At 47.3% G+C, this 23,384-nt stretch overlaps 1 protein-coding gene across 1 annotated transcript in view; it reads right to left on the reverse strand.

The window, feature by feature from the left end:
* The window catches only part of MAP3K7CL (MAP3K7 C-terminal like), a 253,885-nt gene extending 236,382 nt beyond the window's left edge, over positions 1 to 17,503 (reverse strand). The window contains exon 1 of the mRNA XM_069636364.1: positions 17,157 to 17,503. The gene's annotated coding sequence lies outside the window, so the exon portion shown is untranslated. The remainder of the gene's footprint in view (positions 1 to 17,156) is intronic.
* Positions 17,504 to 23,384: the final 5,881 nt, after the last annotated feature.

A 23,384-nucleotide genomic window follows, 5' to 3' on the forward strand; every position in this document is an offset into this window, starting at 1 on the left:
ATCTCCTGCCAGGACATTGCTACACAACTACTGAACTTCACCTGGTATATTTATCTGCCAGGACGTTGTTACACAACTACTAAACTTCCCCTGGTATATTTCTATGCTAGGACTGTGTTACACATCTCACACATGCTTTGTTGTGCAGATACTTAACTTCACCTGCCATATTTCTCTGACAGGACTTTATTATGTGAGTCACTCTTTCTGTCAAATAAGGGTTTAATAACTGAAGAGCAACTTGCTTCACAAATGCTTTCACTTCGTGTGCAGTTTCCATTGTGCTGCGTTTTCAAGAAGTGATTCCCTTTATTTGGCCACTCAGTAACCCACTTCCTTCCTTTAGGTTCACTGGTTGTTTCTATGGCTTCAGCGGAATGAAATATGATTGGTGGCAACCCGGGAACCCTTCTTCCTTCCCAAGGCGTACCAGTTGCATCCAGAGTTTCTCCGCTCTTCCCTACTGCGACGTACTGGCTTTGTGTGTGCCCTGTCAAGCACTGCACTTCAGCTGTGTCAACTTTCGCTGTGCGTGGTCTCCTCCGCCTTCTCTTTTGCTGCAGTGGATCGCCCAAACCCTGTTTTCTCCGCTCTCGTGTCAGTTTCACCACTCGGTCACCTGCCAAGGCTTGCTTGCCTTCAATTTAGTGCTCAGTGGTCCTATGGGCTGAGAAGTAGCTCGGCATATGTAGCTCCCTCCTTTTATCAGCTGCAGCTGGGCCGCTTTTGAACCTCCCGGTCTGCTTACTCATTTGACAACAATTAGGCCGCTGCATTGGTCACCCAGTCTTTGTAATCTTCATTGCTCTGTTGCTCTTCCTTGTGTCGTTCATTATGGAGTAACTTTCTGAAAGGGTTAAAGGACATGAATATTGAGCATCCTGGGAAATGGTTCTCAGTACTCCCTGTTTATTCCTCGTCCTAATTGCCAACATATTCTCCCTAATAGGAGTTTGCAGTTTAATCACAATGGATCTATTAGGTGGGGGGTGAGTGTAACAATATGCCATTAAGGCATGGGGGACTGAGGAAACATCCCTGCAAGAGAATGGGGAGCATGTGGTATTCTCCAATGACATCATCTGGTCTCCCTGAGAGTTACCTGCCCCAGGTGGGCCTCTCTAATATAGCCACCCTCAGGCTCAGGATCAGGTAGTGGCTGCCGTCCCCTGACCACATAGGGGGAGGTCATCTCAGGGAAAAGAGTGATAATATTATAAGATTCATCACACTGCCTTCTAGATAACTTTCTTGATCCCTACTTGTTCCAAGGGTGCTGCCATTCATCTAGCATAACAGTGAGCATTTTCCATCACAAGACGTACGCATGATGTAAATTATCAGGGCGTGGAAAGGAGCAAATACTGCGATTGCAGCATGAAATGTAATGAATTGCCAATCAATTGGCAACTGAATCAGTCATCTAAGGAAAGCTACCAGCCGCATAACTGGGGCATAACTGAGAAACATCAATGCCAATATTGGTGAGATGTGAGTTTTTTCTGCATTGAGCACCATCACTAAGGACCTGCTGAGGAGTTTGAGTTTGAAAGTCACAAGTGCATGTAAAGAAATTGATTAGGATTTTCCTGGCCAGAAGTTCAATACTGACACAATGCAGAGCTGTGGAGGATTCAGGATGATGTGGAACACCAAGTCTGGCCCAGAGAGCTCATGCAAAAGTCTGGGATTATTCCGGAACTCTGGCCAAGCTAAATGTTCTGGAAATATATCAAGCTGTAACTGCCAGTTGTTTCAGTGTTCCTTTCAAGCGTATAGACCCATCACAGGTGTTTGACTCTGTGATGAATCCAATGGAGTCATCACCGATTCCCTGGCAGTAACCTCCTCCCATGTGGCCAGGGGACAGCAGCCGATACCTGATCCTGATCCCGGGAACGGCTATATGATGGAGGATCACATGGGAGGAGACACCCTCTGGACAGGTGTCATGGCTTCATTGGATGATACATGATATCTCCCATTTGCCCATGAAGAAGGCCCATTGATACCCAATACCCTAATGGCATATTGCCATACATCTATAACCCCCTTTAGGGAAAAGAGAGAAACCTTTTCCCAAAACTGTGTAGGACAAACATCTATCCCTGGTCTAAAAGCACCAAATCTACCCTTTCTAGTTCTAATTATACATCATATAGAACTGGCTCATCATTCAGAACCACCATTGAAAACAGGTTTCCAAGTTAACTGTATCAATCAACTTCAATGGACTCCTTTTCCCACAATCACCCAAATGCTGGGACTAGGAGGAACAAAAGAACAATGCAGAGCAGAGGGCGCCTCAAGATCAATGAGCGTTCTAGTTGTTTTCGTAATGCACCTTTGCGCAGGACATTTAAAGATTGAAGTCAAACAACAAGGGGCTGCTGCTGTTTGGGAGAAGTCATCACACCCCTCTGTGAGGCTTGTGGAGCTTGGAAGCAGGAACCGGTGTCGCAGAACCGAGCGGCTCACCAGTGAGGAAGCAGAGGAACGCTGCGATGGCAGGATGCATAACAGACACGCCAGGAGCCAGTGGAAGACTCCACGGTGTTAGGCAACCGAAGAAAGCAGCATTTCACCTGCTAGGACCTGGAGCAGGACAGGCGTGCAGAAGCAAAGACTGGAAAGACCCAAGAGCAGTCCAGTAAGTGCTGCATAAACCCAAACGGGACTGAACATGCCACACAGAGCCGGTGAGTCAGCTCAGGCATAGTGGGGACCCCTGGGCATTTAGCAACCATGGCAAGCATCTTTCGAATAAGGTGGGCACATCCAGTTGGCTCCATGTGCATGTGAAGGGATCTAAAATATTTCTTGGTTCTTTAATGTTATAAAAGGCCTTACATCTCTGTTACATTAGAATGGCGGTTTCATTAGTGATAGTTACATGTATATTCAAGTGGCAATATTGATAATTCACTGAAGGTGTCTCTTTGTATGATATTTTTCCACAGTCCGAGAAGGCTCAGGAAGATGATGCCTAATCCTCGGAACGCATCAGTCAAAGATACTGGACATGCAGATTGTTTTGCCTAAAGTTCTTCATTATTAAAATTGTGAATTTTATCTACTACATTGTCGTGAATATATTTTGCTGGATTTAATGAGTGGATTTACATTTTGTTGAAAAACCTCAAATTGATTCCTTAACTGTCTTTGACGGTTTATTATAGTGTGCAGCGGACGGGAGGAGTCTACCATTGGATCCTTTTTTTCTCCACCATTATGCACTTATCACCAGTTAGAAGCGCAAATAGAATCAACTGGAATTTATTTCCCTAACCTAAAGATACATTAGGAACCCAAAGAAGCATTACGCCAGCAACGGAATGCAGTAAAAACCATTTGTAAATGGTCAAGAGAAATATAACACCTTCCCAGTAGAATAGGAACCCAACAAACACCAACGAAATCATCTAACAAGCCACCTTTCCATGGCACCAGCAGGCACATGCTATCTAGTTCCCTGGAGGACCCTTTACCTTTGGGTTTACTCCTCCTCTCCCACTACACTTACACCATATGGTCTACCCCCACTAACCAACCATCCTCTAAAATCTTGTAATTACACTTTACTAAAACTTCACCCACTGATGACCAACACAGGCCTAGTTAACACCATGGGAATGCCGCCAAGTGACGACCCATAACCCTCTATTACCCCTCTATTGAGCTCTATCATGCTCCCCTAATGTAGCAAGCAACTCTACCCTAAGCACGTCTTACACTTTCCAGTATTTGGGACCTCCCCTTGAGACAATATGCTCTCAAACAGCTCTAGCAGTCTCAGAGAAGCCGCCTGACACAGAGGAACCTGGTACTTCCAAACTGCACTGATCAATATTACAGATTTCACATCTACTTTTCCTGCTATCTTATTAATAGCACCATCTCTTCTCTTAATGAGTGAGGCCAAAAAAAATAGCAGGAAGAGGGTGCTATAAAACACTTATTATTATTATTATTATTATTATTATTATTATTATTATTATTATTATTATTATTATTATTATTATTATTATTATTATTTTAAACTCCCAACTCCACAGATCTTAAGCAGTCTGGTAGCACCTATGTTTGTTTCAAACACAGCAATATCAGTTTGAGAAAAAAGTGTGATGCCATCACTGAGTGTCTGAATATTTTGTTCGATTGAAAGTGCAGTTGGATTGCTAATTTCAAATATCTAACATTATCTCAGCAACTGATTTGAAAACAGTGTGTAGTTACATCTGCTTCATAGAGCTGCTTATAAACATGATCTACTGAGTAATGCGAAGAGCGACTATATAACACCATGTCACTAGATCTCCATTTTTCTAGACATGAGATTTCAATTAACAAATTAATGCTTTCTGGAAGATGTAGTTTTGGTCAACTTCAACAGAAGAAATTAGACCCGTGCGATAAAATTTAGTTAAAGGAAATTCCAGGACTGTCAAAGAGCTTCCTGTAGCTTTAAATTGACGTGATCTGGGCACTCTAGTAATGTGGACAAATGGGCAAGAAAGTGGTACTAAAAGCATTGTTCCAATGCTGCTGAAAGAAGTGCAGCTCAATAATCTATGAGATCCCTCTCAACAACACAAAACAATGTTCAACAGTAAGCAATGTGAATTAACAAAAAAGGTCTATTTCTGACATACTTCTGAGTATACATAAAGCCAACGGATTACAAAACTCATGTGCGCATTTAAGACTAGGGTCTTGAATGAGATGTCTGAAAGTTACCATTAATCTGCAACCTAAAGCTCTCAAGATATTTACGACTACGGCTCATATTATCCCTCACCATTAACTGTGCTGAGGCTGATGGGATTTATAGCAACAAAACATCTCCAGCCCAAATGTAACAACAATAAGAAGATCATTTTGCATAGGGGCATAACGTGAATGGAATGCGTAAAAGCCTTGCGGACTGTTATGCCTTCCAGTCATGTCAGTCCCCATTTCCGTCCACAATCACTGCAGTCGATGGGTGGCATTTAAGATATGCCCTCTGTAACCAAACTACGATGATCCTGCATGCCCCATGCTGGTGGCAGGGTAATCTCTAAGAATAAGCTATGCCTGCATTTAAGCATAATTCATGACGATACTTATGGTCATGGCCACCACATCCCAATTGATATTGCACATGTGTCAGCACTCGTGTCAGCTCTGCTGGAAAGGAATGTGGATTCGGGTCAGACGGGCCAATACTGCCACAGGCCGGTCCGGAAACCCAGAGAACCCAGCCTCTCTTTGACTCTCTTTGGGAGGGCCGGTAACCACCTCCCCCAGAGACAACTGCACAGCAGGCAGCTCTCCTAGGCCCAGGTATCAAAGGAGCACACCCATTCAGGAGAAGTATCCTCACACCAGGGTGCTGCATATCCAAAGGTCTTTGTTGCCAGTAGGAGGGATGGGGCAGAAGTAGGACAGGCAGGAGTGCTCTTGACACCGGAAGAAGCCTTCCACCATCCCGTTACTCATTATCTCTCTTTCCCTTTCCTGTCTCCTCCACTTCCTCTGGAGCAAAGAACTTTGGGTGCAAGACCAACAGGGTAAAATCCACTTCAGCCAGAAGCAGAGATAGGTCCCCTAAAGCATGGTAGCTTTAGACCAATCACTTGGGGACTTGTGCCCTTAAAATAAGGGTTTTTGCACCCCTCCAGCAGAATTCCCTCAGTTCCTCAAGGATCCTTTAAGGCCGAAGAGACGTTCTGAACATTCTCACCTGGACTTCCTTTAGAACAGTTGCACTGTTCAAAGCCCTCCTGTGGAAGTGGAGAAGGAGCCGTCCAAGACAGATCTATTCTCTAATCACTTGCAGGGAACATCGGAAGTGACCATTGCTGTGGATCAGGACCAACCAATCTGCAATGGATGTTATGTGCCAGGAGAGCAGAGCCAGAATTGGAGCATCCTGTCCTCGAGTCCATAGCGAGGGCCAAACCAGCCGAAGATCCCTGTTTTCTCACACCAAACCAGTTTCTCTGTGTTCCCCGCATCCTGATCAATAGGGAAGGTGCTGGTGCTGGTGTCTCCGTTCCTCCAAACAGCCGAACTATTGTACTGCATCAAAATCACTTTGACAGTGCATCGTGTCCTAGAGAAGCACATCACCTGCTAGGCTCAAAGTGTCTTCTCAATGCCGGAACCCAAACCGAATATCTGGAGGGCCACACGCTGACTCTAACCGGGGGTTACAACCATGGCACTGCCCAGTTAGCCATAGAACTGCTGCCTCATTGATTGCACCTCGATGCACCCTCGATCACCACTTCCACAACCGTCACCTGCCTACTCAAACTGCTGGAGTGTCACTCGCTGACCTCTCCCAGCGGACAAAGCCTGATTCAGCCTGGCCAACTGTAAGGCTTTCTTGGAACCACCGCTACCTGCATCATTGAACTGCCACCATTCGACCAAACATAGCACTTGCCTTTTGCCCTACTCGACACCCGCTTGCTGCCAGGGCCCCACGATCGTACATGCCAGACTGTGCCTGATCAGCTCGCATCAACGCTCGCATCAACGCTCGCACCCGAGTCTGATTCATCAGCACACTAAGAACTGAATCCAGGGCGTGGCTAGATGGCAGTTTACAGTGGACACCGCACGCTGGCAACATAGCCATGTGTGCATGAACATCTGGTGCATGTTCCGAGTGCTGTGGGGGCCCGATTGGATGTGGATGCGTGAAGTTTTGGCCAGAAAGAAGAAGCGGGGTGCCCACGGCTCGGGCACTGGCAAGATGGCGGACCAGGACAAAGTGTCATAAATCGACCGCAGCGCCGCATCGGGATCACTGGCAGCTGCGGCATATTTGAGCCCATCGCTGCTGCATGCAACATGTGATGCCCAGCCTGGAGGCTCACTAGCGGTCCCGGACTGTGAGCGGGCCAGCAGGACCTAGAGGCATACATCGCTGCCCACAGCGGGGGCGGGTGGGACAGGAGACCCCGTCAAGCTGAGCCACAGGGCGCTGCACTGAGCTGTGACAGACGCCTCTGGGTGCGGGCGCGGTGGGCGAGCCAGCTGGCATTGTGCGCCTGGAGCCCTGCTGCCGGATAAGGAGCACCTGGGGGAGCGGAGCCCAGGCCCACAAGGGCTGGAAGGAGGAGCGGACACCGGCCCGCACTGAGATCCGGCGACTAGCAGGTGATGCCGGAGCATCCCCCGTGCGGCTGCTACGAGCCCTGCAGTGCGTAAAGCGTACAGGGGTTAAGACTGGCCTCGCCCTGACCCGACACTCCTGGAAACGGGTCAGCCACAGCACGGGTGGGCCTGAAGAGAAGATCCCCACGGGATCGTGCGAACAGCAGGGGCGCCCTGTGGGTGGCGCCTGGCCGGCTCCCTGTGCTGCGCCAAGCTCATGTGAACGCACACCCAGACCCGGACATCAGGGTGAGCCTAAGCCCCCAGCGGGACACGATTCCCGCATTGACTGGGTGGCCGCCGGCGTGGACACGGGCAGAGGAGAGGACAAATGAGTGCCTGGACCCGGTGATGGATGTGTGATGCCCCAGGGCTGGCGGAGCCGCGAGTGAAGTACCAGGCAGCATCAGAGCGCTCAGCCCGGCTAGACTTGCTGGACATGGCGGTTTGGAGCCAGAGCCCTTACATAAGCAGCTACACAAAGGAAACTGATCCACGGGCCACCCCGACATGGTCCCAGTGAGGAGGAACCTTTTGGGGCACCTGGAAAACTCTCAGGGGGGCAGCACACGGGCCCGGTGGGCCGCATTGGCACTGGGGGACAGTTCAGGGTAGGAGCCTGGGTCCTGTAAAGGGTGATTGCAACTACAGGTGCACGTGGGAGATCACAGTCCATCCTGGAGGTGAGATAAGTTACCAGGACACCCAGGACACGATCAGGCTGGGCCCTGACACCTTGAGGAACTTAGCACGCTCGACAAGAGGATCGCACGCTGTGGGCTCAGCCCACCTGCCCCCGATGCACCATGACGACCAATAAACCCCTCAGACAAAGAGCCAAGCAGCCCACACTGGATGATTTCGCCAGTACACCACCAGGCACTGAAGGGGCCAGAAAGAATGATAAGACCCCCTACGAGGGCCATGGCCCTATGGGCAACCAGGAGGTAATAGAGGCGATAGCAGACATGAAGGTGGCATTGGAGACCAAACTGGGCCTAGCAATGTATGAACTGAAAGTCGCACTCGAGCTCAAGGTAGGAGCAGTGCAGGAGGATGTGAACCTTCTCTGGCAAGATGTAAGGTCATTAGCTGAACGCACGGGAGCCCTGGAAAAAGAGGTGGCCCCGAACACGGCGGCCTGCGCGGCTCATCAATCGGAACTTCACGCCCTAGTACAACGTGTAGGCAGCCTGGAGAACAGGGCAGAGGAGGCGGAGGGTCACGCCCGAAGAAACAATATTCGCATTGTCGGATTGCCGGAAGGTGCTGAGGGAACTAACAACACCGAATTCATTGAGTCTATGCTATTGCAGGAGATACCCGGGGGAGCACTATCCCAGGGGTTCGCCGTAGAGAGGGCGCATAGGGCCCTGATGAGGAGGCCGCCGCCGGGGAACCCCCATAGGCCAGTGATCGCCAAGATCCTAAATTACCGAGACCGGGAGAAAATCCTCGAGCACTTTCGGAAGGGAGGCACAATACAGAGGGGGGCTGCGCATATAACGGCATACCCGGACTATACCTTGCAGGTTCAGCGTAACCGCATGAACTTTGGGTCGGTGAAAAGAAGATTGCGGGAAGCCGGCCACAAGTACATCCTGCTCTACCCAGCTAAACTGAAGGTATTCCACAAGAGCAGAACCTTGTTTTTCTATACTCCTGAGGACGCCATGGGATGGCTGGATGCGCAGAGCTGCCCCCAGGAATCGGATATCCAGGAAAACGAAGGCGAAGATAAGTAACATGTGTTTGGAGCTTCCTTGGTGCGGTAGCGAGTGACATTGGGACTTGAATATAGCTTTGTATATAGCTGGCGGGGATACATGCCTGGAGCCACAGTTATGAATATGATCCAGGGGCACTGGAAACTTTGATATTAACAGGGGAGCTACACAGAGCCTGACCTCATAACCCCATAAAGAGAAGTTTAGTTAGGTCACTGGCAGTCCGGTGACACCCTGCTGGGCTCTGGGCCTAGGTTCTGGGGCAGAGCCAAACGCGGGGGGGCCTGAGATCCAGGGATGGAGCTGGGCATTTGTTGGGGTTGGGGTTGGGGTCGAAGTTGGGGGGAGGGGGAAGCTTGTGGAGGTGGGGGGAGGGTTGTGGGGGTGTGCAGTGGTTTGAAGTTGGGGACCCGGGATTCAGGATAGGGATGGGGGCGTTGGATGGGAGGGAAAGGGTGATGAGCCAAAACGAGAATCTTAACAGGCGGGATAATAGGCGGAGAGGGAGGGCGGGACACTGCAGTGATGGCGCCAGGGTGTCTTAAAGTCGTCACCTGGAACGTCAGGGAACTAAACAGCTATCTGAAATTAAACAAGGTGATGATGTATCTGAAAAGGATGAGGATTGATATAGCGTTGTTACAGGAGACCCACCTTACTAAGGAGAAACTGGAAGTGGTCAGGAAGAAATGGAGGGGGTGCATGGGGGGAGCCACGTATTCGGCCTATGCCAGAGGGGTTATTACATGGGTGGCACTGCATGTACCATTCCAGCTGCTCCAGGTCACGGCGGACCAAGGCGGCAGGCTGCTCGTTATGAAAGGGATGTTAGAAAATCGGAAAGTGTATATTGTGAACTTGCTCCATGGGAACCGTGTGGGAGGCGTTCAAGGTGGTTATGCGGGGGGTCACCATATCGAAATCTAAGGGATTCCAGGGGGGCCTAGAGCAGGAGTTGAGAGGAATTGAGGAGGAGTTGGAGGAGATGACACGCAGAGGGGGCACCTCTAGAGAAGATAGAGATAAGATGAGGCAGCTACAACAAGCTAGCGGGGATTGCTGGGATAGATTATGTAACATAAGCTACAAGAAATACGTGGAAAGACAGCATGCGGGAGGAGATAAGCCGGGCAGACTGCTGGCCTAGCTATACAAGAGCGAGACGCGGCGATCGGTGATCAGAGAAATCGAAGGGGGTGGGGGGCGGACCCAAAATACCCAGGAGGAGGTGGACCTACCCACCCTAGCGATGCTGAACGTGCAGACTTAGATGCCCATATTACAATAGAAGAACTTGAGCTGGTAGTACAGCACTTGCCCACCTGTAAAGCTCCAGGGTCGGACGGGCTTCCGAGCGAATTTTACAAAGCTTATAAAAACAAGAGCTGCTTCCCCCGCTGCTGGCCATGTTGAATGAGTCGTACGATCAAGGTGGACTACCAGAGTCCCTGCGGGAGGCAGTGATCATTCCGCTTCTGAAGCTGGGTAAGCCTAGCACGAACTGCGGGTCGTATAGACCCCTTTCAATGCTTAACCAGGACAGTAAGATCCTCACTGCTGTGTTAGCAAATAGGCTAAATGCTGTTATTGGTAAACTGATACACACCGACCAAACGGGCCATGTCCCGGGCAGGAACATAACTGATAACCTCAGGAGGTTGCACCATGTCATCGATCACACACAAGAAGACTTAGGCGAACTAGCTATTGCCTCTTTGGACGTGGCTAAGGCCTTTGATTCAGTTAGATGACGCTGGCTGACCGCGACCTTGGAGGGCTATGGAGTAGGACCAGGGTACCTTAGGTGGGTGAAAATGTTATACAGCTCCCCGATTGCTAGAGTTAAAATGGGTCCCATCATTTCAGATAAATGGCAGCTAAGCAGGGGGGCTAGACAGGGCTGCCCGTGGTCACCCATGTTATATATACTGGCGTTGGAGCCACAGGCCATCTGTCTGAGACAGCAATACGAGGAGATAGGCATCCGTACCGCGGGAGGCATGCATCTTGTTTCCTTATATGCTGATGATATATTGCTGTATCTGCACTACCCAGAGGAGAACATGCAGTACATTCTGGATGTAATGGAGCAATTTGCCGTCCTCTCTGGCATAGCGGTTAACCCCAAAAAATCTAGTGTGTTCCCCCTGGGGATGTATAGGCATGTCCGACCCGGGAGCTTGCCAATATTGCCAATACACTGGTGCACTAAGTCGTTCCGATACCTTGGAATAGACATACATAATACAGCAGGAGAAGAACATGCACATAACACAGTAAAGGCGGTAGCAGGAATTCAAAATAGCATGGGATTTTGGTCCAGACTACCCCTGGCTATGGTGGGGAGAGCTGCTCTGCTCAAAATGGTAGTCTTGCCTAGATTACTGCATTTCTTTGTTAACATTCCGCATGTGATCCCGAGGCGCTTTTTCGCTACCCTCCACAGCTTGTGCCTTGGCTTTATTTGGAACAACTCCAGGAATAGAGTGGCCCTCTGGAAACTTCAAAACGCGTGTGACAGGGGGGGATAAACTCGCCAAACTTTGAACTGTATTACCTGGCGGGGCAGCTGCAATATGGGGCGAGGTAGCCGTCTGATGATGAGACGGCAGAATCTAGACTGATGTGTAGAGAACCGGCCCCCTTTTTCCTCAGAGAAGTGGTGTAGCTGTCCAAATCCAGGGTTCGGGAGATGGCGGGGCTTCTAGTACTGGGCTGGGAGTTGTGGCATAGAGCGTGGCTGATATCGGGACACCCGGTTCCGTACTCCACGCAGGTGCCGCTGGTGGAGCTATGCGGAGAGGACCCCCAGCTGATACAGGGGGTCCGCAGGTACTGGGAACCAGTGGGCCTGGCCACCTTGGGAGACATATGGCTAGAGGGGGAGGCATTGGAGTTCCCAAAACTGATAGAGGATATGGGGTTGCATAAGGGGCGGTATATAACTTACACTAGAATGCTAAAAAGGGTGCAAGCAAGGTGGCCACCGGCGGTGCTCACTGCGCAACCGGATGCCACTATGGAGATGATATATGATGTCTCGGAGGGTGGGCATGAGATTTCTCGTATATATGAACTGCTGGGGACCAAGGTGGGGAAGGAATTGACTCAACTGAGACAACTATGGGAAGAAGAGATGGGGGAGCCCATGTCGGATGGGCTCTGGGAAAGGGCCCAAAGATATCACAAAAAAGTGTCTCGGAACGCGAGGCTCCAGCAAATTCAACTGTACGTCATGCATAGAGCATACCTCACCCCCAGTAAGATCGCCAGGTTTGGTGGCCAGATGGTCCAGAAATGCCCTAGGTGCGTGGAGGTGGAGGCCGGGCTGCTGCACATGTTCTGGGCTTGCCCGGAGGTGGGAAGGTTTTGGTCAGAATTAAAGACACTTTTGGCAGGATGTGGTATAGCTATAGAGGTGGTGTCGGCCTGGGCATGCATGTTGGGGGGTTTCCCTAGACCACGTAACTTAAGGCACATAAGCAAAATGAAGGAGCTAGCATATATCCTGGCTAAACGAAGGATATCAATGGGCTGGAAAGCGGCCCAGAGACGAAGGATAGAACTGTGGTGGGCTGACCTTCCAAAATGGGCAGAGGCAGAAACATCTGTCTGGTTTGACATGGTATGTAGGGGAGGGGAGGAGGAGGAGGGAGGACCCCTAATTGAATGGAGACAGCTGGTGGCCGCTATGAAAGGCCCACCTCAATCCGATCTAAGTGATGTTGAGACGGTTAACGAGACGGCAAACCCGCCTGAAGAATCACAGGCTGATGACATGGAAAAATTGGCTCAAGTTGGGGGGGCGTGGGAGGGTGCGGGACTGAAGAAAGCTGTTTATAACATGATGATGTTGAACTGTGTGCGGATGTCCCAAGTTTGTAATGTTTGGTGTGTTGTTATAAAATAATAAAAATTGTTTAAAAAAAAAAAATAATAATTAAAAAAAAAAGAACTGAATCCAGGTACTGTGACACTGAACTGCCCCCAGGGTCCACTGGGTCCCTAAAGACTGGTTAGGTCACAATCGCTCCTGCTTTCAATTCAATATCCTTTTTATGGTAGTGCCTTACCTACCACACCTCGAAATGCGCTCAAAGCGCTACTTTCTCCAGTCGGTTGCATCTTCTCTGTTCTTTCCTTTGGGGAGGGTTTTTGTGCCGTAATCTCTTTCGTTCTACTTGCAGATGGTGTGTCTTATTAAGGTGTTTTATAGTTTCAAAGAACCTTGATTGGGCATTCCGTTTAATGTGGACTGTGATACTACGTTGTTTGGGTCACTACTGGTTCACCTTCACACTCCTCTTGAGAGAAGGCCTTGGTCTCCATTACCACAAAATGCAAAGGTGGTATATTTCTTGATTGACCCCGCTTTACCTCTATGATTGCATTGTGTTTTGGTTTGCAGAAGTGTCAGGGCTGAGTGAACATTTTACCCTTACTCATCCTTGTACTTCTGCAAGGCAAAATACAATTCATCACACACCCGTATAGAGTTTCAACCCTGTTATATATGTCATTAAAAGAATACTTAATGGGCTCTTTATGCGCCCATATCACGCTCACATGTCTTCTTGGGGAGTGGGTCAGACAACTAACTACAACCTATTTTATCATGAATCTGGGACAGGAGGGACAGGAGCAGTGTCAAGGAAAGGTCAGAGGGACAACTTTAGATATTATGACTACATGCCCACAAAATGAGCATAAAGTTTACCCTAGAGGTTCACATCACCATATAGTTTAAAAGATTTGTTTCCAAATTCAGCGAGGGAAGTCTTGGCAGCAAGCCATCTTTAAGAAAGAAAGAGAATCGATCTGCACTCCCATGTAATTATATTTTCAAACAATGTTACTCTATACCATTTAGTATTGAATATAGTTAAAAGTGCTGAGGAGATAATACACAACCCTGGCATATGGGTTGTGACATATGACACAAAATAAAGTTCCCGTATACCATTTGGGCTGTATAGCCACCAGCGCAGTTAAAACATTCTATACCTTCTTTGAATAATAAAAACACTTTCACTGGTAATACCGCATGCGCATGCGCACTATGACGTCACAGTGTTTACACTGTGACGTCCAAGCGGATCTTCACACGCCAACAGATGCTAATTAACATCATGACGTTAACCCTACAGTACTTAAGGCCGTTCATTCCTGTTGAGATCTTCAAGGAAGCGGCTCGGAGAACTGACGGGGACTAAGGTGCTCTCGCTAAACCAGTGCGTTTTTCTGATAGACTACCATTCTACCTCACCCTTGACATTTATCTCAGTGAGACTTGACCCTAGTCATTTGTATTTATTTAGGTGACCCTTGACGTTGCGGTCCCTTGTGAATCCCTCTGCTTTTTGGCTACAGTAACGGACTAGAAGCGTCCTTAACTTCTTTGGCAGCTTGACGGCAGATAGCTACTCTTCTTGTAGCTTATATTTGCATATTATCTTTGGGTACGTGGTGATGCATTTACTTGTTATTTCCATGACTTTTAATGATCTAGATCTTTGAATGCATCCCGCATTTTTTATCGTTTATTCATTCAGGGATATTCGATCCTAACACCTACCTGAACTTAATGAGCCATAATTAAGTGAAACCATCTCCAGTAGCTTCATTTGGAAAACCTTTTTTTCCCCCTTGGGGAACCTGGGTAAGCGGATACTATGTTATTAAACTTAGAAATACCATAAACAATATTTTCAATCTATTTTTAGGATGTGCTGCACAATTTAGAGAACTAGGGATTATTTACTCGATTTAGGATTGATTTTGAAATTGCAAAATTATGAAGTTTTCAGTAAATAAGCGGACATTGGCGATATTCTTGATGATCTAGATAAATAGATGACTGCGTGCACAAAATGTAAAAACATAGGCCAATTTGGCCAGAAATTTGTTGTCGACTGGAAGATATGTTTTATTCAGTATATACTTCATTTTGCTTCTTGAAATATTGTATGCGTCAATACAAATGTATTCTAATGAGTATTATTTTTTTAAAAAATCTTTTTGCAGATATGAATAAGAATAATTAACTGTAATTTGCCCCTGAAGAAGTGAATTCTCCTGAAACGCGTTGGGTCAACAATAAAAGAATCAAGATTGATGTAATAACTTGTGTAATCTAAGTTTTTTGGATATGCATTACCACTTGTATGTGTATGTTGTTGTTGTTGTTGTTTGTTTATTTGGTATAGCGCAGAACCAAACCCGAAGGGGTAGCTGGGCGCAAACAGTACAAGATTGCTTAAGAACTTAGTTACAGGAGAAATACACGTTATGCAGTTCGCAATTAAATCAAGAAAAGTGCAGTTTATACAGTTCACGTTAGATCAACGAAATAAAGAAATGCGGAACTACGGTTCAGTCTAGTTGATCGGATGTCATTCAGCTGGTTGCAGGCATCTAGTGTCTATGTGGGAGGGGGAGGTCGAGCTAAGTGTCATTGGCACGGATCCAAGTGAGGACTTTTCGCCTGAAACTAGAGTAAGGTTGGTCCATTCTGAGATCCAAGGGGAGTTTGTTCCAAGTTTGCGCAGCTATGATTGGGAAACTAGAGCCGGCGGCTGTACTCTTTTTGAATCTAGGCACCACTAAGGTGAAGGCGTTGGTCAGTCTAGTGGGACGGTTAGAGGTTCTCTTGTGGATTCTGTTGGCCAGATAAGGGGGGGCAATGTTGTTGAGACATTTGGATGTGAGGGAGAGTATTTTGAGGGTGATCCTGTCTTTGATTTTTAGCCAATGGATATTTTTCCTAAAGGTGGAGATGTGGGTTCTGTTAGGAATATTTAAAGCTACTCTGATAGCGTTATTTTGGAGAGTTTGTAGTTTGTCAAGGATATACTTGTTAGAGCCTGCATAAAGGGCATTGCAGTAATCCAGCTTGGATATGATGAGAGCATTGGCTAATGTGATGCAGCTGGTCTCAGTTAGAAAAGGTCTGCATGCTCGGATCAATTTGCAAGTATATGCCGTTCATATTTAACATTGCTTATTCAAAAGATATGTAAAAATCCCTTTCTTTGACAAAAAGAAAGTAAATACCATCCACCACACATTTCTTAAATGACTAGGACTCTCATGTGAGCCTTCAATAGAGTGCAGAGGCCAGCAAGCCATCTTTCCCCAGTGGGTGTGTGCATCGGTTTCCAGTTGCTCAGCAGTCCCCTGGAAAATCAGGAAATAGAAAAATCGGCGACCTACACATTTGTTTGTTTCCTGAATTTCAGATCTTCTGCATTCTTACTTTTTGGAACACATGTAAATAAAAGTGTAAACTGTTTGTGCAGACATAAGACCGAGACGTGAATTGTAAGTGGCTTGCGGTGGTCACTTCTTTTTCGCAGTGTGATTCTGTACATTTCAAACGAATTATGTTCCTTTCTCGGACCCCAATCCGTCATATTGCGTCTAATATTTGCCTCGTTTCTATGATTTGCCTGTTCCTCAATAGTCCTAGAATGAATCGCCCAGGGAGTGTTTTACTCCTGGAAGAGTGAGCTTGTGAGTACCGGGCTGTGTTGTAAATAATAGATCGCTCTGTAGAGATGAGCCTCATGTCATAGAAAGAAAGACACCTCAATAAAGCAGTGTTCACGGTGAGATATAGCTCGCATTGGGACTTTAAGGAGCATTTTGCGGAGAAGGCAGCGAACCTGCACACAACAACACCATTGCACATGCATACGCGCGCGACAGGGAGTCCTCTAACACTCTCCCGCAGTCAGGCACGCTCTGTGCTTACTGTATGTAATGGCGCTGCACGCAAGCAACAAAAGCACGGCCCTAAAAAAAAGCTTGTGTTTACCGGCCACGTGCAGCAGGCGATTAACGTTTCATTTTCACAGCAGCGTGTACACACGGTATTTTTTTCTAGTGATGCTTAGGTAACAATACAGTATTTTCCTTTGATGCATTTGTGTGGCAAGATGCAATGCTGCACTTCTGCCAAAATGCATGTAGGAAACAGTCAGGAAACGTTGGGGGCATTTTCCTTACAGGAACCCAAAATGCACAGTGCCCAACATGTCAGCGTTCCGCTTCCCTCCCCCCGACATGAGCGTCAAAACAAAAAGGGGCATCTCCATAACTGCGTTGCAGTCTCCCGGGCAGCGCGCGGCGGGCAGCTTGGAGTTAAGGAGGTTCGCAAAGTGCAGCTCTGCTGTTAACCTGTCAGTGAAAGCAGCGCTTCTTTCTCCTTAAAATCTGCAGCAGAACGTGCTGCTACCGCTCCCTGGCCTTAGTTACGTTCCCACACACCTGTCGCCTTACCTCACTCAGCCGAGTGTGTCTGCACTTGTGTAATCCGGGGCCAGCCGCCGCGTTGGCTTGTTGTTGCCTTTCTGGCGTGAAGCGTCAATAAAAGAAAGGGCTCCAGCACCTGCTGCACGCTGACAGGGGCCCGAGGGGTCGCGACAGCTGTTTGGGGCCGCGTGCCGGTACCTGCAGCACTTCCCGGGGGCTTTTTCTCCCCGCAGGGCTGTTCTTTTCTGCTTCCCTCCACAAATCCACGGGCGTTCCTTGCCAAGGAAGAGCATTTATCATGTTGCCTTGCTCGAGGAGAAAAATGCGGCCCCCCGCCCCCGTCTGGCAAGCTTTAATAAGCTGCAAACTTTAGTGAACCCAAGACTTTTAATTCATTAGTCCTGGCAAACCAAAAATACAAACAGACTTGCTTCACCGGACAGGAATGTTTTCAGCATGACCCAATCGCTGTCTGTGTCTATTCCAGCAAACTGGCAAAGATAGCATGACTCCAGTCAGCAAAAATGTCTGTGGCTCCCGTCAGCACGGGGTGACATAGCCAACTTGGCCTGGCTGCAGGCAGGCTATCAAATGAAAGCAATCGCAGCTATCAAAGCTAACCACTAGAATGAGGCTTAGTGTTTGAGGTTGGGCTCATAATGGCTTTGGTAAACTGATACTGTCTAACAACGGCCATGGCATGCGGCAATATTACTGACACCCTACTAATTTTAGGAGCATGTGAAAACCGTGCCCAGGCGCCCTAGGGAAACAATTGCAGCAAGTTCTGTAAGCGTTATACTGATGTGTGTGTGTATACATTGCTGTGACTTCAGAGTATATTTACATTTTTTTTAAAACGCTGATTATGGTAAACCCACAGTATTAAAATCCAAAGCAATTCGTTGAAAGATTTTTAGTTGAAGGGACTCTATGGTTGCAGTTCAAAACATCAACACCCCAGACAATCCCCCAGTTATTTCTCCTAAAGTAACCATAACTCAGCCACCCCAAGCACTAGTCATGACGCCTCACGGGGCAGCACGAATGACATCAACTTCACTGATATCAAGACAAATGATTTCACTGATGACATCACATATACCGTCGCCGCTGATGTGTAAACACTCCATAGGAGCATTCTAGAAGGGTTGAGGGTAGTGTCAAAACTTTGAATTTCTGTGCTCCGACCCTGAGAAGTAAAGAAAAGTATGGCAGTGGCACAAGCAATATGCCCATGCCTCAGAGGCAGGGCCAGCCTTAGGGCAGGGCGGGCCAGGCGACGGCCTGGGGTGCCGGAGCCCATCAGGGCGCCAGCTCGGAGGAGCATTTTCAGGGCTACCCCAAGCTGGTGTGGTGGGAGAAGTGCCCTTTTGAAATTAAATCTACTTGGGGGCGCATTTAACAACAATAGGCTGCTAGCACCCTATTGAGATAATTACCTGCCCGCTGCGACGAGAGAGCGAGGCGGTTTTCATCAGCGCCCTATTCCAGTGATTGACTCCCTGCTCCGGCACGGGATTGGGGAGATTATCAACTTAATAGGGTGTCGCAGCACCCTATCGTCGTAAAATGCACCCGCTCCCATGAGCACATTTAATTTCAAAAGGACGCCTTCTCCCACCACCGAAAATAAACATTTGGCGCCCCACTCCACCCCTACCCCCAATTGACCAGGGGTGTGGGGGGTGCCAAAGTAGTTGCAGAAGCACTGCGCCTTCACCCTAACCAGACAGTAAGCACAGTAGACAGTGTCCAAATACCATTCTACCAGCTCAGGTGTTTAGATATTGAATATTGTGCATGCCCTTAAGCTTCGTTACTACTATACTCCATACAGGTCGTGACCTGTGCCTAGAGAAACGAAATAAGAACATTTGCACTGGACTTGGGTGTAGCAAGTGGCCTAATTAAGAAGAAACATGAAGAAAGGCCATAGGTATAAAGGTTGGTTAGCAAACCGAACTCCATGAGTGCACCACAACAGTTTCTTTTTGGTGTTGGGTGTACTGCTTATTCCCAAGTGTAGACACATCATGGATGTCATATGCAATATTATCAGTAATGTTATGCAGGATATCGTTTGTGATGTCATCAGTAATATCTCTCATGGCATAGTTTGTGAGGATATCTGTGACGTCATGAACAGTGCATGACCGTGGCCCAGTTAGGATTGCTCTTTTAACCATAACGGACAAATTACTGGGGTTTTGATGTTCCACGCTGCATCCAAAACATATCCTCAACATTTGTTGCAGTGAATTTCGATGGTTTCTATCACCATAAAATAACCATAGCTTTACGATTCTTCAGTGAATTTCATTTTTTTTTATCATTCCTATGCTAACATACCCCCAATGCCCACTGCACAATTTCTGCAGCCATGCTTTGGTGTCATCCCACATTCAACAACGAAAAAGGCCACACTGTTGTGGCTGTGGTTGTGCCCGTGGGCTAACGTACCAGTAGGAGGGCAAGAGAAACTCATATTAACACAAGGTACTAGTACGTATGTAGGTTGGCCTATAGGAAGGTGTGAATGAATTAAGGTCCTACCCCTGGTCCAAACCTAAGTACCCCTTTGGGGTAATAGCATCTACATATAATTAGTATCCATCATAGTACAACACATCAAGGATAGTCATGCAAATTATTGTAAGTTAAAGACAAAACTTTATGTGCAAACATCCGTACAAATACAATCAATAAAACATTTACAAGGTTACATACATATGAAAAACAATCCTTCTTAGTATGAATCAGAATGCAAAATTGCTAAACAGAAATCATGAATGTTAGATAAAAAAGAAAGAAGGAAAAATGGAAAAATCAATGAGACATAAACCAAAATAAGGAAATATTTCTCCCAATGTAGAAACATCAACACTGGAAAAAGGTAACATATACTTTTTTCAACATTATATGATCATAGTAAGTATCAGTAACACCCCAGTGGGAATATTTGTTCATACACCAATGTGGTGGGGTCTGCCAACGCATGAGGGGGAAGAAAGGGAAGTAAGAAAAATGCTGATATTCCCAAACAACGAATAAGGCTGATTCAATAGACAGTGATCTACGAAAACCAACTGGGATACTGAACAAGTGTTACTGTAGATCCTGGCTAACTGAAAAAACAACAAAACATAAATTGTTGTAAACAAGAGGTCCAATATGGGTCAGATGTTATTCTGAGGGACCTTCAATCCCCTCTAGGCAATATTGCGTTTCGGCGGTACCAGCTCCGCCTTCATCAGGGCAGAAATAGCAAGACCCTGTGGGAAACAAGAGAGAGAAATAGAGAGAAAGGAATGTTTTAGTAAGAAAAGAACTGAATGAAGAGAGAAAACATGTCCAAAAGATGATGCAGAGAATGATTTATGTGGAACAAAATTGTGTAGATGAATCGCTAAAGTCAAAAACTTGCAAAATGCATGATCTTGGTCATGTTTGCAACTCACTTCATGCCAAAGTCTAAATTTCCTAAACTGTTGGGATCACCTGGTAACATGCTAGTGTGACCCCCCCATAGGAAAATAAAAGGACCTGGCCAGAAAACCCCTTTCTGTGAACAACAACGCTGGGGACTTAGAACACACCACTCGTGACCCGCCTACCCCGGGGGGCGGGGGGGAATTGAGGCAAAAAGAGAGTGCAATAAAATTGAAATTAAAACCCCAATGGGGCATAAGTGAATAATCTAAGCATGAGAATATTGTTACCTTGAACGTGATCCTATGCTACGCTCAACGAAAGAGGTGAGCCCATTGTTGCTTGTTGGACACTGGCTGAATCCTGTATGGTGACAATCGAGTCGGCAGTTGCCTCCGAAGGGAGATTATATCACCAGATGTATATGAGGTCTGTTGAAAAAAGCCAACCTAGACAGACAGAGAGGGAAACAAAACCCAAATTGAAGGGCAGTTTGCTTTCAAGTTATGAAGCCAAAACGAAATTATTTGTGTGTAAAAAAAGAGGAAATTATTTTTTATATTGTTGTTTTATTAGTACAGGTAATTCAGTACCTGTGATAAGGTGTAGCTGAGTTCCGTAGCGAAAAAGCGTAGGCAGGAAGGGAGTGGAGGGGAAAGGACCGCCTCCAGCTGGCGTCTGTATCGCGCTGCAAAATCTGCTGCGACTGGCTCCTAGAATGTGGAAAGGCAGCCTTTCTATTTAGGTGGACGCCGTGACGTGTGGAGGTGGGCGTGTGGGGCCGGTGTCTGATAGCGGGCGGGGTATCCAATCAGGACCCTGTATGCCCGCCAAGTGGCAGGGGGAGTGTGTCCCGCCTAGCCTATCAGAGGGGAGGGAGAGTTTTAGTCAGGTTGTAATAAATACACCGCGGCGTCGACCAAACAAGTGATGGATGTTAAAGCCGGTATCCGCCTCGAGACATCGAGGGGATCATGTTTCTTCGTGCCGCCTCTGACTAATGAGCGGCCCAAGGGCATGCTGGTCTCCAGGGACCAGTACTGGAGCGGACACCCCCGGAGCGGACACCCCCTAGTGCTATGGTTGGGGCCCTCCTGACCGGCTCCCAAGGTAATTAGACTGTTGTGCCATGGGGAAATTAACTGGGCATGAAAAACTGCCAGGTAAGGAAGAAAAATGTTGGGTGTGCATGAGGACAGTGTATGCACACCGGGACTGAATAGTTGTGTGGAAGCCGTCCCGGGTAAGAATGTGCATATCATGTTAAGTAAAATACTCCGCTCAAAAAATATTGTTAAACAAGAAACTCTGTTAGCGGTGAAGGATTCAAGCAGGAGGTAACTCATTGAGACCATTGTCCAGGGAGTCCAATCTGTGCAACCATCTCTTTTCCAATTCGAGAAGTCTGTGCTGTACATTTTGACCTGTGTAGATCCTATCAAGGACCCACCACAAGATGTCATCAGGGCTGTGGGAGTTGGTCAAATAATGTGTGACCAACGGAGATGTAATATTCTTACACCGGATCCTCGAGCGGTGTTCTGAGATACGAGTCCCTACATTCCGCATAGTTTGTCCCACATATCTGAGCCCACAGGGGCATTCAATACAGTATATCACTTGGCTGGTCTTGCAATTAGATTGATTGTTTAAGACCCATTTTCTATCGCCAATATTGAAAGTTTGGATCTTCTTAGTGAATTTGCAGACCGAACAGGATCCACATGGATAGTGTCCAGTAACCTTGCGTAAGTTCCACAGGCCTGTGCGGAGTGGAATTTTACTGTATGAGGAATGAACTAGATGATCTCTGATGTTTTTTGCTCTTTTATAAGCAAAGCGAGGTATAGGCTCATCCACCAGTTGTAATCTGATGATGGGCCAATATTTTCTGATCATTTTTTTGAAATCAAAGACATTGGGTCCGTGCGTCAAGACGCATGTTAACCTTGCTGCATCACGGGTATTTGGTTTCGGCCGTGATATCAAAAGTGAATCTCGGTCCGTGAACCTAGCTCTCTTGGTAGCAGTATTCACCAACCTTTTGGGGTATCCCCGTGTATGTAGGCGCTGACCGAGTACTTCGGCATTCTCATAAAAATCTTTCAGAGAAGTGCAATTTCTTCTGATTCTTAGTAATTGCCCATATGGCAAGTTCTGTTTGATATGTAGTGGATGGTCACTCTGATAATGAAGGAGAGTGTTGCGGTCTGTAGGTTTCCTGAATAGGTTACAGGCTAATTTGTTGTTAAAACCTGTAATCTCTAAGCCCAGGAAGTGTATCTGTGTAGTGCTATGTTCCATGGTGAATTTGATATTATTATCACAAGTATTCAACCATTCAGAAAATTGTTGGAGAGATGTGTCGTCACCTGTCCAGATGAAGATAATGTCATCGATGTATCGATGCCAGTGAGAGATATTGGTGCACCACTGGTTGGTTTGACTGAAGATGTATTTTTCCTCAAAAGAGGCCATGAAAAGAATGGCAAGACTAGGTGCAAAAGTTGCACCCATGGCTGTGCCCTTGACCTGCACTCGTGTCATCTGGTCATGTCCTGTGGACATGCCCAGTGGCAGACCGCCGCAGCATGGGCCTTCTGTGCGATGGCACAGGGCCCTGCAGCAGGAGTTGGGGGGGCCGCAGGCATCTGACTCAGGGAGTACGAGCACAATGAATGGGCATCCTGCAATCGCAATCATTAGCACCTTTCAGCAGACTCTGGACGACAACAAAAGAGTGCAGTTTCACAGTTGAATGAATCACTGGCTCCATGTTATGAAATCTCCTAAAGCAGCACAGCCCCCTGCTATCACACCCCC

The sequence above is a fragment of the Ambystoma mexicanum genome, chromosome 7p, assembly GCF_040938575.1.
Source record: "Ambystoma mexicanum isolate Mex_15411 chromosome 7p, UKY_AmexF1_1, whole genome shotgun sequence".
NCBI classification, from domain to species: domain Eukaryota; kingdom Metazoa; phylum Chordata; class Amphibia; order Caudata; family Ambystomatidae; genus Ambystoma; species Ambystoma mexicanum.